The 22,270-nt window shown below is 49.3% G+C and overlaps 1 protein-coding gene across 1 annotated transcript in view; it reads left to right on the top strand.

Annotated features, from left to right (window-relative positions):
• Nucleotides 1-22,270, top strand: part of LOC149748825 (uncharacterized) — a 122,223-nt gene that overhangs the window by 73,156 nt on the left and 26,797 nt on the right. Inside the window, exon 3 of the mRNA XM_089915896.1 lies at nucleotides 1-22,270. This exon is cut by the window's left edge and continues 20,926 nt beyond it; it is cut by the window's right edge and continues 26,797 nt beyond it. The gene's annotated coding sequence lies outside the window, so the exon portion shown is untranslated.

Consider the following 22,270-nt stretch of genomic DNA (forward strand, 5'->3'; position numbering starts at 1 on the left):
CAAGGTTGCCACTGCGGAGCCACTGGCTGCATTATTAAGAGACCTTTCTCGTTCCAAACTGATACGTGTTCATTGTTCCAGCCCTGCAGGGCTCAGGGTGAAAACCGCTGTCAGTCGCTTGGCTGCCAGGATTTGCCAAACCGTATTCCTGGATTCTGTGTATGGGTCTGCATTGTGAGCTCTGGAGGACTCAGGAGGGCGGATGGCCGGAGGTGAACAAGACACAGATGTCCAGAGCGCCTGTCTCTGCTCATGTGTGGCCTGCTCTGGAGGACACGGAATCCAGAGGGAGGGAAGAGCTTAGGTGGGCGCCTCCCGCCCTCAGGTTTCTCTGCGCCTGGGTTTGGGGTCAGCCGCGGCAGAAGCTTCTTGGAGTAGAGTGTTCTTGGTGTTGGAGTATTACAGTAAGGTGAGTACCCTGCCAGTCGACTCCCCTTCTTACTGCCTGGCGACTAATGAGCGAGCGTGTATCTGGTACCTACTGTGTGCAAGCAGAGGCGGATAGGGATTCTGGGAGGTGGAGGCAGTAGGCATAATACAAGGTATTTACTGGCTAAGCTTTAGGTTCTCGGAGTCAGGGAGTTACTGTGAACGAGACTGGTTGGGAAAGCCTTACAGCAGCAGTGGGGTTTTCAGGAGGATTCAGTCAGGCGTCAGGGCCCGGGAGGCATTCCAGGAGGTCAAGGGTGTAAGCCAAGGGTAAGATTTTTGGAATAACGAGCGGAAGAGTGTGGTGTCAGGGAGCAGTGTAGGGTTCTTAACATTTCGGGCCAGGTAATTCTTTCCTGTGGGGACTGTCCTGGCATTGTAGGGTATTTAGCAGCATCCCTGGTCTCTACCCACTAGATGCCAGTAGCATCCCTTCCAGTCCCCAGGTTGTGACAGCCAAACAGGTCTCTAGACTTGTCAAACATCTGGGTGCAAAGTCACTCCCACTGAGAATCGCTGGCTGGCATAGCGGGTGGTCAGAGATTAGAGTGGAAAGGTTGGCTGGGCCGAGTCTGGAAGGGCGGTGGGTTTCACGTTAAGAAAATTGGGACTATACAACTCAACAACAAAAAATCAAATAACCTGATTAAGAGATGGGCAATAGACATTCCTCCAAAGATGTACAAAGGGCCAGTAAGTGTTTGAAAAGATGCTTGATATCATTAATCGTCAGAGAAATGCAAATCAAAGCCACAGTGAGATACCACCTCACACCCATTAGGATGGCTACTGTCAAAAAATAGAAACAACAAGTGTTGGCAGGGATGTGAATTTGGAACCCTTGTTCACTGGTGGTGGGAATGTAAAATGGTACAGCCACTGTGGAAAACTGTATGGCAGTTCTTCAAAAAATTAAAAATAGAACTACCATATGATCCAGAAATCCCACTTCTATGTATATATCGAAAAAAGAATTGAAAGCAGGGTCTGAAGAGATATTTGCACACCCATGTTCACAGCAGCACCGTTCATAATAGCCAAGAGATGGAAGCAACCCAAATGTCTATTGATGGATGAATGGATGAACAAAATGTGGTTTATGTATATATACACATACAATGGAATACTCTTCAACCTTAGAAAAGAAGGAAATCCTGTCATATGCTACAGCATGAATGAACCTTGAGGACATTATGCTAAGTGAAATAAGCCAGTCACCAAAGGATAAATATTGTATGATTCCACTTATATAAGGTTTACGGTCAAGTTCATAGATACAGAAAGTAGAATGTTGGTTGCCGGGGCCTGGGGAGAGGGGGCAAAAGGGAATTGTTTAATGAGTATAGAGTTTCAGTCTTGCAAGATGAAAAAGAAAGTTAGGACTTCATTCTGGAAATAAGGGGGAGCCTTTTATGAGCAGATGATTCAGAGAAGCTGTGGCATCGACAAACTCTCACAAGGAGCTTTGTTTTTTGTTTTTTAAATTGCAGCGAACTATGCACATCATAAAATTTAGCATTTTCCATTTTAACCATTTTTAAGCGTGCTGTTCAATAGCGTTAAGTGTGTTCACATGCTGTGGTGTGATCACCACCATCCATCTCTGGAACGTTTTCGACTTCCCAAATGGAAACTCTGTATCCATTAAATACTAACTCCCCATACCCTCCACCCCCAGCCCCTTGGGGACTATTTCTGCTTTCTGTCTCTATGAATGTGACTACTCTAACTGCCTCATGTAAGTGTAGTCATACTATATTTGTCCTTTTGTGTCTGGCTTATTTCACTTAGCATAATGTCTTAAGCTCCTTCCATCTTCTTTTTTAACTTTATTTTAAAATTTTATTGATTTGTTTTTTAGCCTCCCCATATAGTTTAATTTTTATTTTTTATTGAAGTATAGTTAATTTACAAAGTGTGATAGTTTCTGGTGTACAGCAAAGTGATTCATTTATATATATAAATACAATATATACGTATTTGTATCTATGTATATAAATATATTCTTTTTCAGATTCTTTTCCATTATAGTTTATTATAAGATATTGAATATAGTTCACTGTGCTATAGAGTAGGACCTTGTTGTTTATCTATTTTATGTATAGTAGTTTGTATCTGCTAATCCCAAACTCCTAATTTATCCTCCCGCACTTTCCCCTTTGGTAACCGTAAGTTTGTTTTCTATGTCTGAGAGTCTGTTTCTGTTTCATAAATAAGTTCATTTGTATCATTTTTTAGATTCCACATATAAGTGATATCATAAGATATTTGTCTTTGTCTGACTTACTTCACTTAGTATGATGTTCTCTAGGTCCATCCATGTTGCTGCAAATGGCGTTATTTCATTCTGTTTTATGGCTGAGTAGTATTCCATTGTGTGTGTGTTGTGGGGGCGGGCACATATGCTTTATCCATTCATCTGTCAGTGGACACTTAGTTTCCTTTCATGCCTTGGCTATTGTAAATAGTGCTGCTGTGAACATTGGGGTGCATGTATTTTTTCGAATTATAGTTTTCTATGGTTGTATGCCCAGGAGTGGGATTGCTGGATCATATGGCAACTCCATTTTTAGTTTTTTGAGGAACCTCCATACTGTTCTCCATAGTGGCTGCACCAACTTACATTCCCACCAACAGTGTAGGAGGGTTCCCTTTTCTCCACACCCTCTCCAGCATTTATTATTTGTAGACTTTTTGATGATGGCCATTCTGACTGGTGTGAGGTGATACCTCATTGTAGTTTTGATTTACATTTCTCTAATAATTAGCGATGTTGAACATCTTTTCATGTGCCTATTGGCCATCTGGATGTCTTCTTTGGAGAACTTAGGTCTTCTGTCCATTTTTTGATTGGGTTGTTTGTGTTTTTGTTGTTGTTATTGAGCTGTATCAGCTGTTTGTGTATTTTGGAAATTAATCCCCTGTTGGTTGCATCATTTACAAATATCTTCTCCCAGTCCCCTGGTTGTCTTTTTGTTTTGTTTATGGTTTCTTTTGCTGTGCAAAAACTTATAAGGTTAATTAGGTCCCATTTATTTATTTTTGCTTTTAGTTCTATTGCCTTGGGAGACTGACCTAAGAAAACATTGGTAGGATTTATGTCAGGGAATGTTCTGCCAATGTTCTCTTCCAGGAGTTTTATGGAGTCATGTCTTATATTTAAGTCTTTAAGCCATTTTGAGTTTATTTTTGTGTATGGTGTGGGGGTGTGTTCTGAATTCATTGATTTACATACAGCTGTCCAGCTTTCCCAATACCACTTGCTGAAGAGACTGTCCTTGCTCCATTGTATATTCTTGCCCCTTTTCTTGACGATTAATTGACCATAGGTGTGTGGGTTTATTTCTGGGCTGTCGATTCTGGTCCATTGATTGATTTGTCTGTTTTTGTGCCAGTATCATGCTGTTTTGATTACTATAGCTTTGTAGTATTGTCTGAAGTCTGGGAGGGTTGTGCCTCCAGCTTTTTTTTCCCCTCAGGATTGCTTTAGCAATTCTGGGTATTTTGTGGTTCCATATCAATTTTAGGATTATTTGTTGCTCCTTCATTCTTAAGGCTGAATAATATTCCATTGTATGTGGATGTATGTATATATGTATATACCACATTTTGTTTATCCATTCACCTATCTATGACACTTGGTCATCAGGAACTTTTGCTTGGAATGGAACTACCTTCTCTGCCAAGGGTCAAAAAAGTCAGATGCAGTGTGGGGCCCAGCTGGCTGGTAACATAAAGGCACCAAGTAGGCCAAGCTGAAGGCAGTTGTTGTTGTTGTTGTTTTTAAAAAAATTATTTATTTATTTGGCTGCTCCGGGTCTTAGTTGCAGCACACAGGATCTTCACCACTGCGTGTGGTATGTTCGTTGCGGCATGCGGGATCTTTAGTTGCGGAATGCGAACTCTTAGTTGTGGCATGTGGGATCTAATTCCCTGACCAGGTATTGAACCCAAGCCCCCTGAGTTGGGAGCATGGAGTCTTAGCCACTGGACCACCAGGGAAGTCCCTGAAGACACTAGTTGTTAAAACAGCTTGTGTTGGGCCCAAGAATGACCCCTACCTATTATACTATCTCAGTGGTTCTCAAACTTTACCAGGTACCCATATCACCTGGAGGGCTTGTGAAACACAGATTGCTGGGTCCCCAGCATTGCTCCCCAGCATTTCCGATTCAGTAGGGGCCCAAGAATTTGCATTTCTAGCAAGTTCCTGGGCGATGCCAATATTGCTGGTCTGGGGACCACACTTTGAGAAACACTGATCTAAATTTAACTCATTGCCCAGGCTTATCGAAACAGTCTACAGGCTGTAGGTACGCAGTGCCTGGCCTCTTCCTAGCAGAGGTCAAAGTCCTACCTTGGGCACCATCTAAATAGTAAAGACCTTTCTAGGAGGGCTCGGCAGGTTGGAGAGCAAGCTCTGGGTCCAAGGTAAAGTCTCAGGAACTCCTCCTGGCTCAGCCCTAGGAGCTTCCTCACTGCTGGCTATCCGTGTCTCATGCTGCCAGTCAAGCTTTAGAATTAGATGCAGCTGCTGCAGAAGGACGGGGCTCAGAAGGTTTGAAAAGTGCACAAAGACTTTGAGCCTAATACAGTTTGCTTTGGGAGCACTCCCTGTTTGCACTCCCTGGCTCACAGGGGGACCTCGGAAAACAAAACATGACCTTCCCCACAGAGGGTCCCCCAGGGCGTCTCACTAGCCTCCCACCCCCCTGCCCGCTCTGCCCCTCATTAGCAATAACAACCATCCTTAGCAGGGCAGAGTGCTTTTGTTTCTTTTAATATATATTTAAAAGGTATTGATGGCCAAAAAGGCTGGAGGGAGGCACACACAACCCTGCTCGGTCTGTTGGCATTTTCACATGTAAAGGCTTCTCTCTCCATCACTTCTGGAGACCAGAGCAGGAAGGAGCCTCAAAGGTTATTCTACCCAAACCCCTGAGGCCAGAGAGGGAGGTAAGGGTTGCAGGGTCACATGGCGAAGGAGGGGCGGAGTCAGCTGTGGACTCTGCTCTTTCTGACTGATGTATCCTGCTGATTCAAGGAAATAACCTATCTCAAAGGTCCAGGCCTGGGCCTGGGAGGTCTCAATGCCTTTTTTATCCGTGAAGGATGAATTCCCATTGGCTTTTTCTGCTTTCTCCCGAGTGTTTCAGCCCCTCCCCAGCAGCTGTCACTTACCCCTGCCTCTGCTTCCTTTCAGCGGGCACTAGGAGGCCCTCCCCACACCCTGGTTTCTCAGTTCATCCTGCTTGGGCGGCACATTTCCTCATAGCCTCCGGCTTTGTCTTCCCCAGAGAAATAGAATGAAATCGGGCAGGCTCTGCTTTCCTACCCAAAAGGAACCCTTGACCATGCAAATCAGCCTGGTGGCCTGGGGTCGGCGGCTCCAGGTGAAACTTCAGTGATGAGTCCCCGCTCGTTGATGTCCAGGTGCTCCCTTCTGCTGGCCTGCCGCCTCCCTCGTGCCATATTTCTAGGCTGCGCACAGTGCCTCACATGTAATTGGCACTCGATTCAGTTGAGTCAGGGGATGCGTGAATATACTTTACTCACCTCCTGATCTGGACTCAGGCCACTTCTTGGGAACCCCAAGGCTGACCATATGGTGATACAGGCACGACTCAGTGACCCATGTCAGTGGGATCTGATGGCACTTTGGAGGCAGCCTCTGCCACGGGGTCCCTTCCCCCAGGCCCCACGTAGCCTTTCATTTGGGGAGTACTTACTGATGCCAGGTACCGCGCTAAGTGATTTACCCACGTTGTGGATTCTCCCAGCAACCCCTGGGTTGGGTATCACTATCTCTCTTTTAAAGGTGGGTTAAATGAAGATGTCGAGAGGTTAGGGATGATGTGACTTAACAATCCTCAGCTCCCTCCCTTCCCTGGGTTCCTCTAGGCTGACCCTAACCTAAGGCCAAGAGACACAGTTGTGATGGTTATTGTTCAGTGGTTAAGTCACAGGAGATCTGGCTTCTTAACCTGCTTCCTTCTCGACTGGAGGGGTAAACTGAGGCCAGTCACCATACTGGGAGATCGGCCACATCTGTCTCCCCTTCTCCCATCCTCCCAAAGTCTGGCAGGTGGGCCTGGGCCTGGCTGTGCCACTGGTCAGCAGGGGAGCTGGTGCCTTGGGGGGCATCATCCATCCGTGGCCACCTTCTCTCTGAGTAACTTGATTACCTTTTCATGCCCTACCTCTTGATATCTGCTCATCGTAGCCATAGTGCTAATCATGGCAGGAGTTTAACTGAAAAGCGTGTTGGCGGGGTTCCCCGTGGATGCACTCAGTGTGCACCCCAGCTTCCTTCTGCCTCCTTCCCTCTCCCTGCCTCTCCCTGCTCCTTCTTACTGGAGTTCCCCTGATCGGGACTGTCACAACAGCTTTCTTCTCTCTCTGTCTTTGTCCCAGGTGGCTCTGGATTGATGCTCACAGACAAACATTTCGGTTGTAAGTGGTGGCGTGCTGTTGCTTCCATCGTGAGACATTGCAGACTGTCTGTTCTAGGCCTGCCCTGCTAGCATCCCCCCTCCCTTCTGTATTCGCATCTGCCCAGGAGCTCTCGTTCTCATCCAATGAGTCAGGGGAGAGATCTTGGAAGAGTAATTAATTTGAGCAGATGTGTGTCAATGTCCTAGGAAATAAAAGATGTCAGTACAAACCACCTGTGCTTGCTCTTGGCCACAAAGCTCAGAATGCAAGTGGCCCTCTCTTTAGGAAAACCTCTAGGCCCAGGCTATTTGCGTTACTAAAAGTCACTTGACAGAAGGATTTGCTGCTGGGTCCCTTAAAATTGGAGCTCCTTTGGTTTATTTAAGCAGTTTACAGGCCATTAAGTACTAGACAGAGGGACTTTAGGGACAGGAAAACTTTATATTCAAGCTTAAGAACCAGTGCCAATTACAGATCCTTCAGAAATGAAGATGAAGCACCCAGGAAATTGTATATAAGCTGGTAGGGAAATGCGGGCTGACTCACCAAAACAGGACCACACTCACCCTTTCAGAGATGCTCGCCAGAGACCCCCATAGAAATGTACCAGTTTCTCTTTAATGATGAGCCCTGACAACAGGAACTAAGCTTTCTGCACCGTTTTCCCAATTGATCCCTGTTCCTGCTCAGCCCTGTGTTCCCTTAGGCTGGGTGGAGATTGCCTAACTGAAAATGGGAGTTCAAGACAATGGCCTTTTAAGATTTTTTGTCTGTTTCTCTAGTAGACTCACTTTTCACTCTGCAGGGTGCCTATTTCTTCCCTTCTCTTCCTTTAGATCTCCCACCTTCCCTCCCACACCTCAGCCTGAGCTCAGCATCTCACTTCAGACTTCACCGAGGTGTTGGAGGAGACGGAGGCATCAGACTGGAGCCCCCTCATCCGTCCAGCCCCTAAGGCTGCGAGCCCACTGCAGCTGTGCTCGGGTTCATCCCTCCTGAAACTCCAAGGCCCGGTCCTTCCACCTGTGCTCTGGCTCCCAGCCTCTCACCTTCTCAGAGACCTCACCTAGGATCTTTCCAGCAGTGTCCGGACCTACTCTCTTATCTGTCATCTTTGAAAAAGCTACAAGCTGCCTGCGATCGTACCTTGTCTTTCAGCTCCTGCGCCATCTCTGCTCCCTTTCACAGCCAAACAACTCAGAAGTCCTGTCGGCACACACCGCCTCCACTGTCCACCCCAGTCACCCTCCCGCCCACTTCAATCTGGCGTCCTTCCCCACCACCCCACTTCACAGCTCCTGGGGGTCGCCGGTAGCTTCCGTGTCGCCCACTCCCACGTACACTTTGCTGTCCTCATCTTGGCTTCTCAGCAGCATTCCACACCCTCTCCTTCTCGGAAACCCTTTCTCTAGGCTCCGAAGGCTGTGCTTCTCTGGATCCCCATACCCCCTTTCCGTTTATTCCTCCTTTTCTCTTGTCTTAATATTGGATGTCCACGTCTTGATCCTTGGCCTGTTTCTCCATCTGTACACCCTCGCTAGGTGAACTCACCTGTTACCAAGCTTAAATACCATCTATATAGTGATAACTTCCAAATTCCTCTCTTGAGCTCAGGTCCTGCCATTCTATCTATCTACTTGAATTTTTCATTTGAATGTTCTACAGATATCCCAAACATGTAAAAAGAAGCCAAACTCTTGATTTCTTTTCTCAAATCTGTTTCTCCCTACATCTTCCCCCATCTCAGTAAATGGCACCCATGTCCTCCAATTTGCAAGGCCAGAAATGTGGGAGTCCTCCCTGATTTCTCCTTTCTCTCACCTTCTACATCCCATATCCCACCAAGTTTTGCCGGTTTACATCCAACATGTGTCTCAGATGTACACCTCTCCATCTGCCCTGCCACCCTCCAGTCCAGGCCACTGTCATCTCTTTCCTGACCTAGGACCATAGCCTCCTAATTGGTCTCTTTACTGCCGCTCTTGCTTCCAGTTCTTCACCCAGCACAGCATTTCAAAAACATAAATTGTTGCATGTTATTCCTCTGCTTAAACCCTGCAGTGGTTATTCGTTATCCTTAGAATAAAATCCTGACTCCTTGCTGCGCCTTATAAGGCTCTCTGTGATCTGGCCCACCTATCTAATTCCCCATCCTCATTGTGCCCCCTCTTCTTGAGCGGTTGCCCTCCTAACAGCCATTTCCTCCCATCTTCCATTGTAACAGAACCCCAATTTTGTTCAGAAAGGGGGATTTTCCACGAAAAAGGTGGTGACTTTTTCAGGGAGGCTGAGCCCTTCTCCCTTGCACAGGATATGACCATGGTTAATCTAAGCTAATCATGGTAATGCCATGACTCCATTGATAGCAGTTGGTTTAAGGGTGGGTACGTGATTGGTTCTGTGCCATGGGACTCAAGATAAGACTGTGGACTTCCCTGGTGGCACAGTGGTTAAGAATTCACCTGCCAACGCAGGGGACATGGGTTCGAGCCCTGGTCCGGGAAGACCCCACATGCTTCAGAGCAACTAAGCCCATGCTCCACAACTACTGAGCCCGCCTGCCACAACTACTGAAGCCCACATGCCCAGAGCCCGTGCTCCGCAATAAGAGAAGCCACCGCAATGAGAAGCCAGTGCACTGCACCGAGGAGTAGCCCCTGCTCGCCGCAACTAGAGAAGGCCCACACACAGCAACGAACACCCAATGCAGCCAAAAATAAATAAATAAATTTATTAAAAGACAAAAAGATAAGAATGTCTCCTGGCGACTTCTAGGAAAGATGCACTGCCCTCATGAGAGAATTAGGCAGGAGGGGGAGATAAGGCACCCTTCCTGCTTTTCTGATGTTGGTTGGTGAGGATGTGGCTGGTGCTTGGGCACCGTGATGGGAGAGGATGCTGCCACTCCCTGAGGATGGCAGATAGGAGGGTCAGGTCCTTGTAGATGCAGTTGAGCAGCAGAATCCACCCTGTAATTGACAGCCTCGTCTTCAGTGGGATAATACATGTCTTTACGGTTCCAGTCACCATTAAGAAGGTTTTCTGTTGCTTGCAACCGAACCCATCCTAACTGATAACCTTTCTCTCACCCGCTGTGTCCCATCCTCACTGGCCTTTCAGCCTGTGGACATGCCAAGCTCTTCCCTGCCACAGAAGGTTTGCACATTCTGTTCCCTCTGGTTGGAGCATCTCCACCTGCTTTTCATGTGGTCAGTGCTTTTCCATCCTTCAGGCTCAGATTGCTCTCACACAGAGGTTTTCCTGCCCCTATGTACTTCCTAATAGTTTCATTCATAGCCCTTTGCACCTTTTGAAATTATTTCTTATGTTCACTTTTTCCTCCCCTCCTGTAAGCTCCATAAGGCAGAGACTGTATATCTTGTTCATCACCTTGGCCTGATCACCTAATACAGTGCATCGCTCAACCCCTGTTTGCCGACTGATTGCATGAATGGAGGAACAATCTGATCCATGCTCTTCCTCCTTCCCATCTCCTCTGCTACTCGGTGACATCTACACTTTGTACTCCAGCTGTTCTGACCTATGGTATTATAGTTTCTAGAATGTTCCTTAGTCTCTCTCACCTCTGGACCTTTGCATACGCAGCTTAATCTGCCTGGAACAGCTCTTTCTTCTTCACCCAGCACCTCCCATGCTTCCATAGGTCTTGGCTGAGATGCTTCCTCTTCCTGAAGCTTCCCTCCCCAGACCATGTACCCTTAGGACCCCAGTCACCCACCGAAGCACTTACCAGCCTGTACTGTGGGTCCCCACTTGTCTGACTCCCCTGGACTCTGAGTTCCTTGAGGGAATGCCTTCTTTATCACTTTTTAAAATCATTGTATCCTGAACATCCAGCTCATAGCAGGTGATCAAAAATTAGTTGTTTAATTGATTCCTTTGAGTGATATTTTTAAATGCCCACTGTGCGTCAACCATTGTGCTAACTGTTGGGGATACAGAGATGAATAAGAAATTGCCTCTATTCTCATACTCTAGGAAGGGAGAGAGGCCTATTAACCAGTAAATATAATACAATGTGATGAGTGTGGGAAAAGAGGCTATGTGAACACACGTGAAGGAACAAAAATTCTGCCTGGGAAGTAGTATATAGGGTATTGGGGAGAGCTTCAGGGAGGAAGTTGGAGGAGAGCAGAGTGGGGTTCACACCAGCAAATTTATTTCCAAAGAGGAAAGATGGAGATCGATGTTGTGTCTATAACTATATATCTGTATCTATAACATATATGGAAGAAGCGGCCAGACCGGCGAGGTAAGGGAGGGTGTATATATGCAGGGAAGGTGAGCTATGGTCTGAGAAGGGGCTTCAGCAGCTAACCTTGTATCCCACCCAGTTCTCGCCTTACCTGGTGCTCCTTTGTGTGTAAATACCCGGGGCCCTCAGGACCCCTGGCTTAGTCCGCGGCTGCTCACTGAACTGGGAGCGCCACAGCCTCTTGCCAGGCCGGCCTCAGAAGACCTCGCTCCCGGGGAGCCCTGGTTGTCAGAAGTGTCTCCGCTCACCTTGATGGTTGACCCCTCTCCTCCTGGGCTCCAATCTGGCTCTGCTCCCTACCTGCTGGGAGACTGGCGTCACATCCCTTCCCACTGGGACGATGATGCTTCCCTTGCTGGGCTCTCAGGAGGATGCAGTGGGATCATGTAGGCACAGCACCTCTCCCAGGACCTGCCATCACGGGAGCCCAAGAACTGCCCATTCCCTTTCCTTTCTCTTCCCCTTCTTGGCTGCTCTACCCAGCAGGTGTTGACCTGCCCCTTCTCCCTGCCCGAGCCCTGGCTCTTCAGCTGAGCCCAGCAGCAGGCAGCAGAGTCTCGGTGTAACATAAAGGCAGTTTCTTTAGCTGCTGCTTTTTAAAAAACAAAAATAAAATTGCCTCTCCATCTTACTTGGCTACCTGAGCCAAGCGCTTTGCCAGCATGTTTACATTAAGGGACCTGCAGGGGTCCTCCAGGTTGTGGGCTGTGTGTGTTTTGTCCAGCGGCTCCCACTTTGTCTAATCTCCTAATACAGCTCAGCATTCTAATTTTTTCTCTAAGGCTGTGAATGGAAAAGAGAAATTGCGGCTGTGGATGAGGCCTTCTTCAGCAGACTCTGAGATCCCCCTAAAGTCATCCTCCAGCCCAATTAGAAACCTACCTGGCTTTTAGGAGCCAGAGTGCCTGCTGATGGAAGACTCCTGTTCCAGGCCCTAATTACCGCTTGATGAAATGAACAAAGACGTTGTGTTTTCTACGTTTTGCTTATGGAGTTGCTGATGCGGTGAATGTGGGATGAAGAGTCTCTTTCTCAGAGATTAAAAACCAAGTGCCTCAGCGACAGATCCGAGTGGCTGTTTTAGCAACAGACTTTCCCTCCTGCCCTTGCGAGGTACTCCCGTTTGAGCAGGTCTGGAGTCAGGGAGAGTGGGTCCCTCTGGGCACCCTTCCTGTACTGTCCGCTCTTCTGCACTTAAGGCGGAAGACACCATGACCATCTAGTCTGGCTGAGTCAAAGCGAGACAAACCCTTTTTGAGTAGCGGTTTTCCCAGACGTTCTCTCATTTCCTTCCCACAGGGACCTCACGCAGTGGCTTGCTGTCCCCATTGTGCAGATGGGGAAGCTGAGGCTCACAGACTCCTGCAACATCTTGTCAAGGTCACGCACAGCTAGCAGGTAGCAGAACAGTGGTTTGAATTCAGGCTTCTGGTGCTGGGTGGTCTTTTCCCCATTGGCCCAGGACGCTTTCTTGGCCTGCTGTGTCCAGTCAGCCCAACCCCTGAGGAGCCGGCCAGTTCTTTTCCTTGAGAGTGAATGGCAGGGAGAGTGCAGTGCGTAGCTTCTGCTGTGTAACAAACCTCCCCCATACTTAGTTCTGCTGTGTAACAAACCTCCCCCAAACTTAGTGGCTTAAAACAACAAACTTTGTTGTTTTTTTGCCGCTCTGTGTTAGCTAAATGTCTCCTACGGTCTGGGCTGGCTTGACTAGGACTGGAAGGTCTGGGATCGCCTGCGTCAATATCAGCTGGGGCCAGGGCCAGACGGTCTCATCCTGCAGGAGGCTAGCCCCGGCCTGGCCCGTCTTCCATGTGTTTCATATCTAGATGTAGCTGTAGACATAGATGTAGCCATGGATATCCATCCTTCATCTTTGAAAATAACTCTGCTCGTTTAAATCCTGTCTGTCTTTACTCATTCACGTGGTGGTGGAAGGTTCTTTGCAGCAGAGGAGGGAAGCCCCAACATACAAGCGCTTTTAGAGCCTCTGTTACTTTATGCCTGCTAACGTCCAATTGGCCAAGGAAGCCACGTGTTCAAGCCCAGATGCAAGGGGTGGAGAATAGACTCCAGCTCTTGATGGGAGCGGCTGGGAAGCGGCAGTACAACGGGTCGCAATCAGAGATGGGAAGCTTTTGTGGTCATTTTGTTCTACCACAAAGGGTGGTAGTGTCCTTCAGAGGGCCATTTCACAATCCTGGTCCTGTCAGCTGAGGGTTGGAGAGGGGACTTATTGATCCTCTACATCTGGACAGGCTATCACCAAGGCTGTTTCCAGACAGATGTTTCATTTTGTTGTTGTTTTGTTTTTAACATGCAGAGAATGAGAAAACAAAACCTCCCTTTGGTAATTTATCCACGTTCTCATAACTGGCCATTATCTTTCATTATTTTTATTTCTTTGGACCAGCTGCTTCAGATTGCCTTGGAGTGGTGGTAGGGACCGTCCTGGCTCCATGGCTTGTAGCTACAGGATGGAGGAGGGGGCAGCTCTGTGTTCCCTGCCTCACCCTTCTCTAGGGCTCACAGCATGCTCCATAGTTTCTCCATCTGAACTTTACGTGGTTTTCCCTCCATGGTCTGGGAAATGCAGACCAGAGAATTTCAGGCTCTTTGAAGGAGGGACAGGTTCAGAAGAACCCGAGCAGTGACAGAGTCTCTGTATACCTTGACAGCTTTATCTCTGATTCTATTTTCCCAGCACCCCCAGCCTCTCTCCTGTGCTTCCAAGGCCATGGTGACCTGTTTTTTTTGTTTTGTTTTGTTTTTTGCGGTACGCGGGCCTTTCCCTGTTGTGGCCTCTCCCGTTGCGGAGCACAGGCTCTGGACACGCAGGCCCATGGTGCACGGGCCCAGCCGGTCCGCGGCACGTGGGATCTTCCCGGACCGGGGCACGAACCCGTGTCCCCTGCATCGGCAGGCGGACTCTCAACCACTGTGCCACCAGGGAAGCCCGGTGACCTGTTTTTCTGAGTAGAAACTGCTATAATCAGATGTTTAGGGGAACCGGTTTCAAGGCAGCCTGCCTTGGGTACTATTAGGCCCTCAGGTCTCAGTTCAACGTTTCCCTGAAACCTTCCAACAGGGAGAGAACAGGGGCGTAGGAGGTGTAAACACCGTGGGCCTTTCCCCAGCTCGGCCTTGTCAGGGTGAATCACTCTGGGAGTGAGTCAAACACAGCCAGGCCCCAAGTCCTGGGACCCAAACGTGAAAGGCCTTTGGTGTCTCTTGCAGCTAAGACTGGTTCAAATTATCGGCTGGTTTTGGTCGTATTCCTTCCTGCATTGGCTTGAATACCTAGCATAGGGCCTGGCACAGGAGAAACGCTCCGGAAGGGAGCTCGCCCCTCGACCATTGTGCAGGCGGCTGAAGCCCCTGGCGGAAGGTTCCGGGGGGTGGTTCTGGCAGCTCTGGTTCAGGTGGTAGTGAACTGCTTGCTCCAGTTGCCAAGGTGGGAGGGGGAGAAGGGGGAGGTGAGACCCCAGTGTGGGAGCCTGAAAGCTCCACACCGAAGGCTGCATCCTCTGCCCCTGGAAGAAGAGGCTCCGGAGGCTGCCCTTCTCACCCTGGGAGTGCCCCGGCACCCTCTCCACACGGCCTGCGGGCTTCTCAGCGTGACTGAGTTCTTGTGCATTGTCAGCTTTTATGTGTCCTATTAGAGCAAGAGAGTGAAAGGTTTTATGAGGGTGGCTTTTTCCCCTCTGTGTCTTTAAAAAAAAAGTAAAGAGTTTTCCTGAAAATTAAACAAATGTCACATCAGCTCTGGTTGCCTGAATGGCAGCCTTCCAGAAGTAGCACCTCAGGCTAAGCCAGGGAAACTGGTTTTCCACTCTCAGGGGCTCCCAGGAAGGCCCGCCTGGCCCTCGTCTGTTCCTTGAACAGAGGGCAGGGGAGAGATGTCGGTCTCCATTTTGCTCCTCCTGTTTGGGCTGCAGGAGATCCCGTTCGGGGACCCAGGAACCCCTCTCGCAAGGGTGGTCAGGGGTTCCAGGAGCCCCCGCCATTACAGGCCACATTCGTGTATGTATAGAAAGTGAACTGGAGAGCTAAACCTGCAGCTTTCTTCACACTCTTAAAGAGGTCGGTGATCCTAAAGAAGATTAAGGACTCTGGAGAACTAGTGTAGCTCCTTCATCGCGGACAAGAGGAACTTTGGGCCCAGACTGGGCAAGTGACTTGATTCAAATCACACAGCACATTAGTGGCTTTTGGTTTAAAGATCAAATCCCCACGTTTAAGGGGAGGGGGCCCGTAGCGAGGAGGGGAGGCCTTTTCTCACTTCCTGGCGATTTGCAAGCAGCTTGTCTCTTAACTGATTGTATGTGGTGGGTCTTTTTTGTTTTGGGGTTTTCTTTTTTTTTTTTTTGGTTTTGTTTTGTTTTTGTTTTCTGTTTTTTTTTTTTTTTTTTGTAGCTGGAATCACTCCCAGAAGTAAAGGGGCTGAGATGAGCAAAATAAATAAGGAATAAACAGGCTCAATGTGTGGGGGATGTGAAAGTAAAAAGCAACTGTGAGTTTGGAGTGAAACTAACTCAGAGCTGAATGGGAGCAAATCTGAAGCCAGAGTTAATGAGAAGGAAAAGGAGCAGCAAACATGATAAACAGCCGGAGCGAGTTTCTGTATTTCGTTTTTTCTGGAACAATGGAGCTCAGGACTTGCCAATCTCAAGTGAGGACCCCGGGCTGGGCTTGGTGTGTCCCCCGACTTTGGCAGGCCTGGAGGACTGAAAGGGAACTCTCATCTTCTAGGCCCTTGATCCTGGCCCTTGATTTTGCCAGGGTTCCTGACACCAGATCAGGCACCAGCCAGGTACCCTGGAGCTGTCCGCTCTCTGCTCTCATCCTTCCCTTTCAATCCACGGCTCCTGAAATTTCTAGATTGCTTCACTTTCAGTATTGATCAGGAGCCCCTGGGGACCAGCTCCACTCAGATGGGCCCCTCCTCTTTCTTTGTTGCCTTTGACAAGCCCTGGATCCCCCATGTCTGTTTTCTCTGACATAATGAGGAAGCTGACAACATCCTTTTGCTATTCTCAGCTGATGGGAATTTTTGCTTCCTGGGGCCAGTCTCCATTTAATAGGTAAAATAGAACCTGATAGGAACTGATTACCACCCTACAGGCTCCTCGCAGGCCCGGCAGCCCCATTTAGGGACTGCTAGGTCCTTTCGAGGAGTGGGTGGACGGTCCTACTGGCACCTGCCTGAAGAGGGAGCGAGGAGCTAGCTTGGCATCTTGTAGACTTTCTCTCAGGCTGGCATCATCACAGCCCTTGGGGTGGGGGTGGGGGGGGGGGCAGGCATTGGTAGCCCATTTTGCAGATGAGAAAATAAAGGCCCAGAGACTTGAAGGAGTATGCTTCTACCTTGGCAGAAGGAGGCTTGAACACAGAACTGTCTGAACCCAATGCCATTGTCCCTGTTGAAGGCCTGACTGGGTGTGAGGGGCTCTGTCTTACCTGACTTTCCTGACTACATTTTCACTAGTATCTTGTTAATACTAACAATATTAGTATCCTGTTCAGTGTTCATTGTGTTCAGTGCCAGCTCTGACAGCAGAGGCTGGAAGGCAGAGAGAAGGAGGAAGAGGGCTGAGGAGTGCTTTCCAATGGGGAATCGCTAGAGCTGAGGTCACAGATGGGCGGACTGCGTCCTGTGGGCAGACAGGCTTTGTTTGTCCAAAGAAGTTGTCGCTCTGAAATGACTTTGCACGTCTTTGGGCAGGGTGGGCATTTACTGGTGAGGCTACAGGCCCACCTTTCCCAACAGCCTCCTGCCTGCCTGGGTCACACTTATTTCATAGGCTTGGCTGGCCAATAGAGAGAGGGAGTCTGCACATTTGTCCCCAACTCCACGTTCAGTAACATCAGGTTGGTGGCTTGAAATTGGCTATATTGGGCATAGTCACACCGTAGAACTCAGCAAACACTACAAATCAGAGCTTTTCATCTAGATAGATGTTTCTTGAGAGCCAGTTTACCTGCGCACTGCTGATCGTGGTATTTGCTTTCAACCCTTTCTCGAAAAGTCTCTCTGGTTTGTTTTAGGCATATTCTCCCAACTCAGTTTATTTAATTCAATCTCACTTACTTCCTGCAACAACCCAGCATGGAGATGTCGTTGACCCATCTCAAAGATAAAGACATGCACGCAGGGAGGGAAGGGCCAGAAGCTGGGATTCAGTCCTTTGCCTTCAAGTTCAATGTTCCTTCATGGCTTAACTCCTTGGTTCTCAACCGGGGGCAGTTTGCTTCCCAGGGGACATTTGGTCATGTCTGGAGACGTTTTTGGTTGTCACAAGTGGAGGAGGTGCTGCTGGCATGGAGTGGGCAGAGGTCAGGGGTGATGCTACACATCCTGCAGTGCACAGGGCAGCAACAGGGAATTTTCCAGCCCCAATGCCGGTAGTGCTGAGGTCGAGGACCCCTGGCTGAGCCGGTGGTGCCCCTTGAATATTTCTCTTCTTTTCATGTGTCAGGAAAAGATGAACTAGATAAGGGTAACTTTGACCTTGGTCAGGAAGGGGAGTTACCATATGGGGAGAGCCGACTGTCCTGCTGAGGTGGGTTTCAGAGTGGGGCTGGGTTAAGCTCGGACAAGTTTATGCACAGACCTGGGGCAGGAAAGGCTCACGGTCATCCCCAAGCATAGGGAGCTGTGACCTGAAGACAAATGAGGACACGGGAGGTTTTCACAAGGAAAAGAACCGGGGAGTGGGGAGGGGTGGTACTAAACAAAAAGAGCTCCTGTCCCAGGAAGGGGGAGCTGGACCCCGTGAGCCCTAACGTCCGAGTGGGAGAGACCATGGGCAAGATGCAGATGAGAGGTTCTGAGATGAGGACCACATTGGTGGTCCCCAAATCTGCCTCACTGTCAGAATCAGCCAGGGAGCTTTAATAAGAAAAAATATTTATGGTCAGTCCCTACCCTGGACTTAATTGGAATGGCCAGGAGAGGGGCCCAGAGCTCTGAAATTTTTAAAACTCCCAGGTGATACTGATAACCAGCCAAGTGGGGGGACCTGGGATACCTGAGCATGTTATTCAACATCAAAATGAATATTCAAGGGAGGCTAGGAATCAACACTCATGCAACCAAGGTTCTAAGACTTACCGCCCGCGGGGCATTGCTGTGGGCTTGCGTCAGGAGGCAGGTGGGTCTCCTGTCCTCTGGGAGCGCACAGAATAGTGTTCAGCACAGGTGACAAAACCTCTCTGAGCCTCACTTTCCTCGTCAGTTAAATGGGACAAATACTACTTCGAGCACAGGGTCTTGGTGAAGTTTATGTGAAAGAGCAACGTGAGAACCAAGTTCCTTAGCTTAGCATCTGGGCCACAGCAGGTTCCCCAGAGCTGTCTGCTGGCCACAGTGCTTGCTGCTGGACCTTCCTCTCTTTCGGTTCAAGTGCCATGTGAATTGAGTGTCTACTCTGTGTCAGGGATGGTCCAGGCTCTGGAGGATATTGAAGTGAGGGGGACCTCGTCTCGGTCCTCAGAGAACTTACAGTGTGGTTGGGAGGCAGCTGTGTTAAACCACCAACACTTCAGCATCTAGAACGCCAGGCCAGGCTGAGCATAGGCAACGCGTGTCCTGCTTTCTGTGAGTCTGGGGCCAGAGGGTACAAGGGCCAGAGAAGCTGCTTAGACAGAATTCCAAAGGAAGCACTGGATTTTGCAGGATGAATGAAGTTCTCTAGGTGGGCAAGGTGCTTGCAGGCAGCCGGGACTCAATGCGCAAACTTGGGGGAGGCTTGAAAGAGGTGTGTTGGTGGCAGGGGGCCGGGGTGGGGTGTCTCCGGATCTTGCCTTTCAGAGTCTCTAGGCCCTTCGTTCTTGTCCTCTGTTTCTCTCTTTCTCCCCTCCTTTCTTCCTGGGAATGGTACGTACCAGGGGCAGACACGAAAAAGTTCATAGGCTTGATTTATCATTCAAACCTCTGGTAACCGATTTCCAGTCTCTTGAAATATTAAATACATCCATATATTGAATATCACATTTTGATATGTTTTCACGCCTCATTTGCCACCGAAGTCAAGGACAGATGCACATTTTCCATGGCATGGGGCCCAGATTTGTTCGCGTAGTGTTTTATTATATTCCCTCACCCCACCCCTCCACTGCAGACCTACATTCCTCAGTGTCTCGCTTGAGTGTCCCCACTGACAGCCCACTTGGCACAGAACGTTGTATACCAGGGGCAGAAAGGCCACACGTATCATCCCCGGGGAGAGTTATTTACATAGCATCATAAACATTTGTGGAAGGTCTCGGCCAGATGTCTCCAGATCCCATGTCAGACAGTGGCCAAGCCAGTGGCAGCGCCTGAGGGGAAGAGGCTGTGAGTATGTTCATTCTTTCCCTCCGTTCTAGCTCTCATGCTTTCAACTGACATTTCATGAGCCCCTACTAAGTGGCAGACACTGAGCTAAACCCCGGAGATTTTAAGATGATAAACTATTGCCTCACCTTCAAAGAGGAAGGTGTTTGTGGCATTCAGGGCACCAGAGTGCCATAGGTGTCCAAGGAGAAGCGCGTCAGAGGAACTGTGAGTATGGAGAGGAAAGCATGGGGTTCTCCCTTGGGGGGATGGCGAGGGGATGGGGCAGAGAGAAAGACTTCATAGAATGAGGGATCCTTGCATTTAGTTTTTGGCTAAGAGTAAGTGTGCAGAGGGCAGAGGCAGGGCAAGGACACTGTGGAGTGTGCCTTGGAGGATCTGGGAGCTACTCAGTATGGCTGGGATTGTAGGGCTGAGGGAGGAGCCTCATGGGCTTGAGTGTGGACAGAAGGTGAGGGCAGATCACGGAGGGCCTTTGAAGCCATGAGGATAAAAGGATTTGGCTGTATCTTATAGACAGTGGGGGTCCACTGAAGGGTTTTAATGCAGGGAATGCCGTGATCAAATGCGTAATTGGGGGTGGTTTGAAGCAGAACAAGAGGAGGGTCAAGGAAGCCAATCAACTGGCTGGTTCTGTAACCCAGGGGAGAGTGATGAGGGCTGGATCCCGGTGGAGGAGGAAGACGCCGCTTCAGGAGACATTTAGGATGTGAACTCAGCAGTGTAACTGATTCAGGATTGGTGGGCACTTAGGCTGGATTCCCCCAAAAGGAGACCCTGAGAACAGGATTTAGGTTGTAAGAGGTTTATTTGAGGGGTGATCACAGGAAACACCAATGGCAAAATAGGACAGGGAAGGAAAGGAATTCAATGCAAGGATCTTAAAGGACAGGTTAGTGCTGTGGGCACACGGGGCTCCTTTGTGCTGGGGGCTTGCAGAGACAGTGGGGAACCCGGCTTCAGGGTGTCCCACCTGAAGGGCCAGGGAGCTGGGATATCATCATCTGGGTCCCATATGTCATTGGCTAAGGGTTGCATCCATGCTTAATTACCCAGCACTGTGGTCTGCAGGAGAAAGTCCTCAGCCCGGGAGTCACAGGTGCTTGCCGTACAGGAATGGCGCTTGCCAAGGGGATACGTGCAGGGGCACTGTTGGCATCTGTACGGTTGGTAAGAGAGAGGTGGAAGTCAAGGATGACAACTGGTTAGGTGGTGATGCCGTTCAGAAAGAGAGAATTTGGGAGGAGTAGTCATCTGAGGCAGAAAGGGGGACGATGTGTTGAGTTTGGACATGTTGAGTTTGGGGTGCCACATGGAAACATCCAGCAAGTAGCTGATTGATGGGATCTGGAATTCAGGAGAGGGGTGTGGGCTCCAGACACAGAATCTAGCTTCATTTGGGTAGAGGTGGAGCCTAAGCCATGGGCTCAGATTAAGTTACTTGTAGTCACATAAGGGGTTAGAAGAACAGATGAGAGAAGAAAGAGCTGGGAAACACGAGAATTTATGGAGCAAGCTAAGGAAGAAAGCTCAGAGTCAACTCAGGAGTAACCAGAGGTAGAAGAACAGACAGAAGCAATTGAGACCACAGAAACCCGGAGCAGTTTCCAGGAAGGAAGGGGCTGGAGAAGACAGGTGCCCTGAGAGAGTGGTCCAGGAAGGTGAGGACGGAACAGTGTCCATTGGGCAATAAGGAGGTCATGGGTGTTTGGGGAGCATTTTCAGTTGAGTGGTGGGAGCAGAAGCTAGAGAGCAGAGGCAGCAAGGGGGCTGCTGCAGGCATCCCAGGTCCCGGCCTGGAATATAGCAGTGGGCATAGAAAGGAAGAGACAGATGGGCGGCAGCTTGCAGGGGAGACTTGGTAAAACTCAAAATTGCTCGGCTCGGGGGCACATCTGCAGTGGCTCTCAGGGCCAGCCCCGCCAGTCACATTCTGCTGGGAGTCTGTAGACTCGGCCGTATCGTGGGTGTGTCTGTGTGTTCCAGGGCTGAATGCTGTCGTCATTAACATGCATGGTCTCTGCTGACCCCCCTACTGAGAGGGTGACCTTCGCCATGCTCCTAATCCTTCTGAGGCTTTTCGCTCAGTGTGGAGGCAGCCCACCATGCCCACCTCCTGAGTCATGAGACTCAAACAGCTGGTCGTTTCAGAGCACTGTATAGGTTGTGCTGACCTGTGTGGGTTTTCAACTATGGTCAGAACAACCATCAGGGCCTGTGTCTTTGGAGGACCCAGGACAGTGGCCCCAGAGCTGGCCCTGCTTCTCCGCTCGCTGGACTTTGAGCCCCCCAGCTCAGCCTTCTGGAAGCGCCAGTGTGTGCTGACCTTGGATGCTTCCACCTCAAGGTGGACAGGCCTGGCTGGGTGGCAGCCTGTGGACAAAAAAGTGACCGGCCAGCAGGAGCCTTTTTTTCTCTTTCCTCTTCAATTCAGGACTGGTCTGCAGTCCACTGGCTGCAGGGAGGTGATTGAATCTGCTTTGCTGAAATACAATAGCAAATTGATTTTACAGCCACCAGTGTCTGTAACAAATTCCAAGTGAAGTTTGGATAGCGCCACTATGGAATAAAGGCATTTTAGTTAGGCGTGTATTTAGTTTGGCTAAATTTTGGAGGCCTGGGGCAGAGACCCAACCCCAGTGCTTCCCGGTTCCTCCCTCCCCCTTACCTCCGGTCTGTCCGTCCCCTATCCAAAATGTTACACCCATAGCTCAACCCTCTCCTGCCTCAGGGACCTGGGAGCTGAGCAGCTGGGGTTGAAGTTGAAGGCCACTCTGCGCTTGCATCTGTTTCAG

This window comes from Delphinapterus leucas, chromosome 7 (assembly GCF_059928025.1).
Source record: "Delphinapterus leucas isolate spDelLeu-1000000601 "Yukka" chromosome 7, BTC_Dleu_Yukka2, whole genome shotgun sequence".
In the NCBI taxonomy this organism is placed as follows: Eukaryota; Metazoa; Chordata; class Mammalia; order Artiodactyla; family Monodontidae; genus Delphinapterus; species Delphinapterus leucas.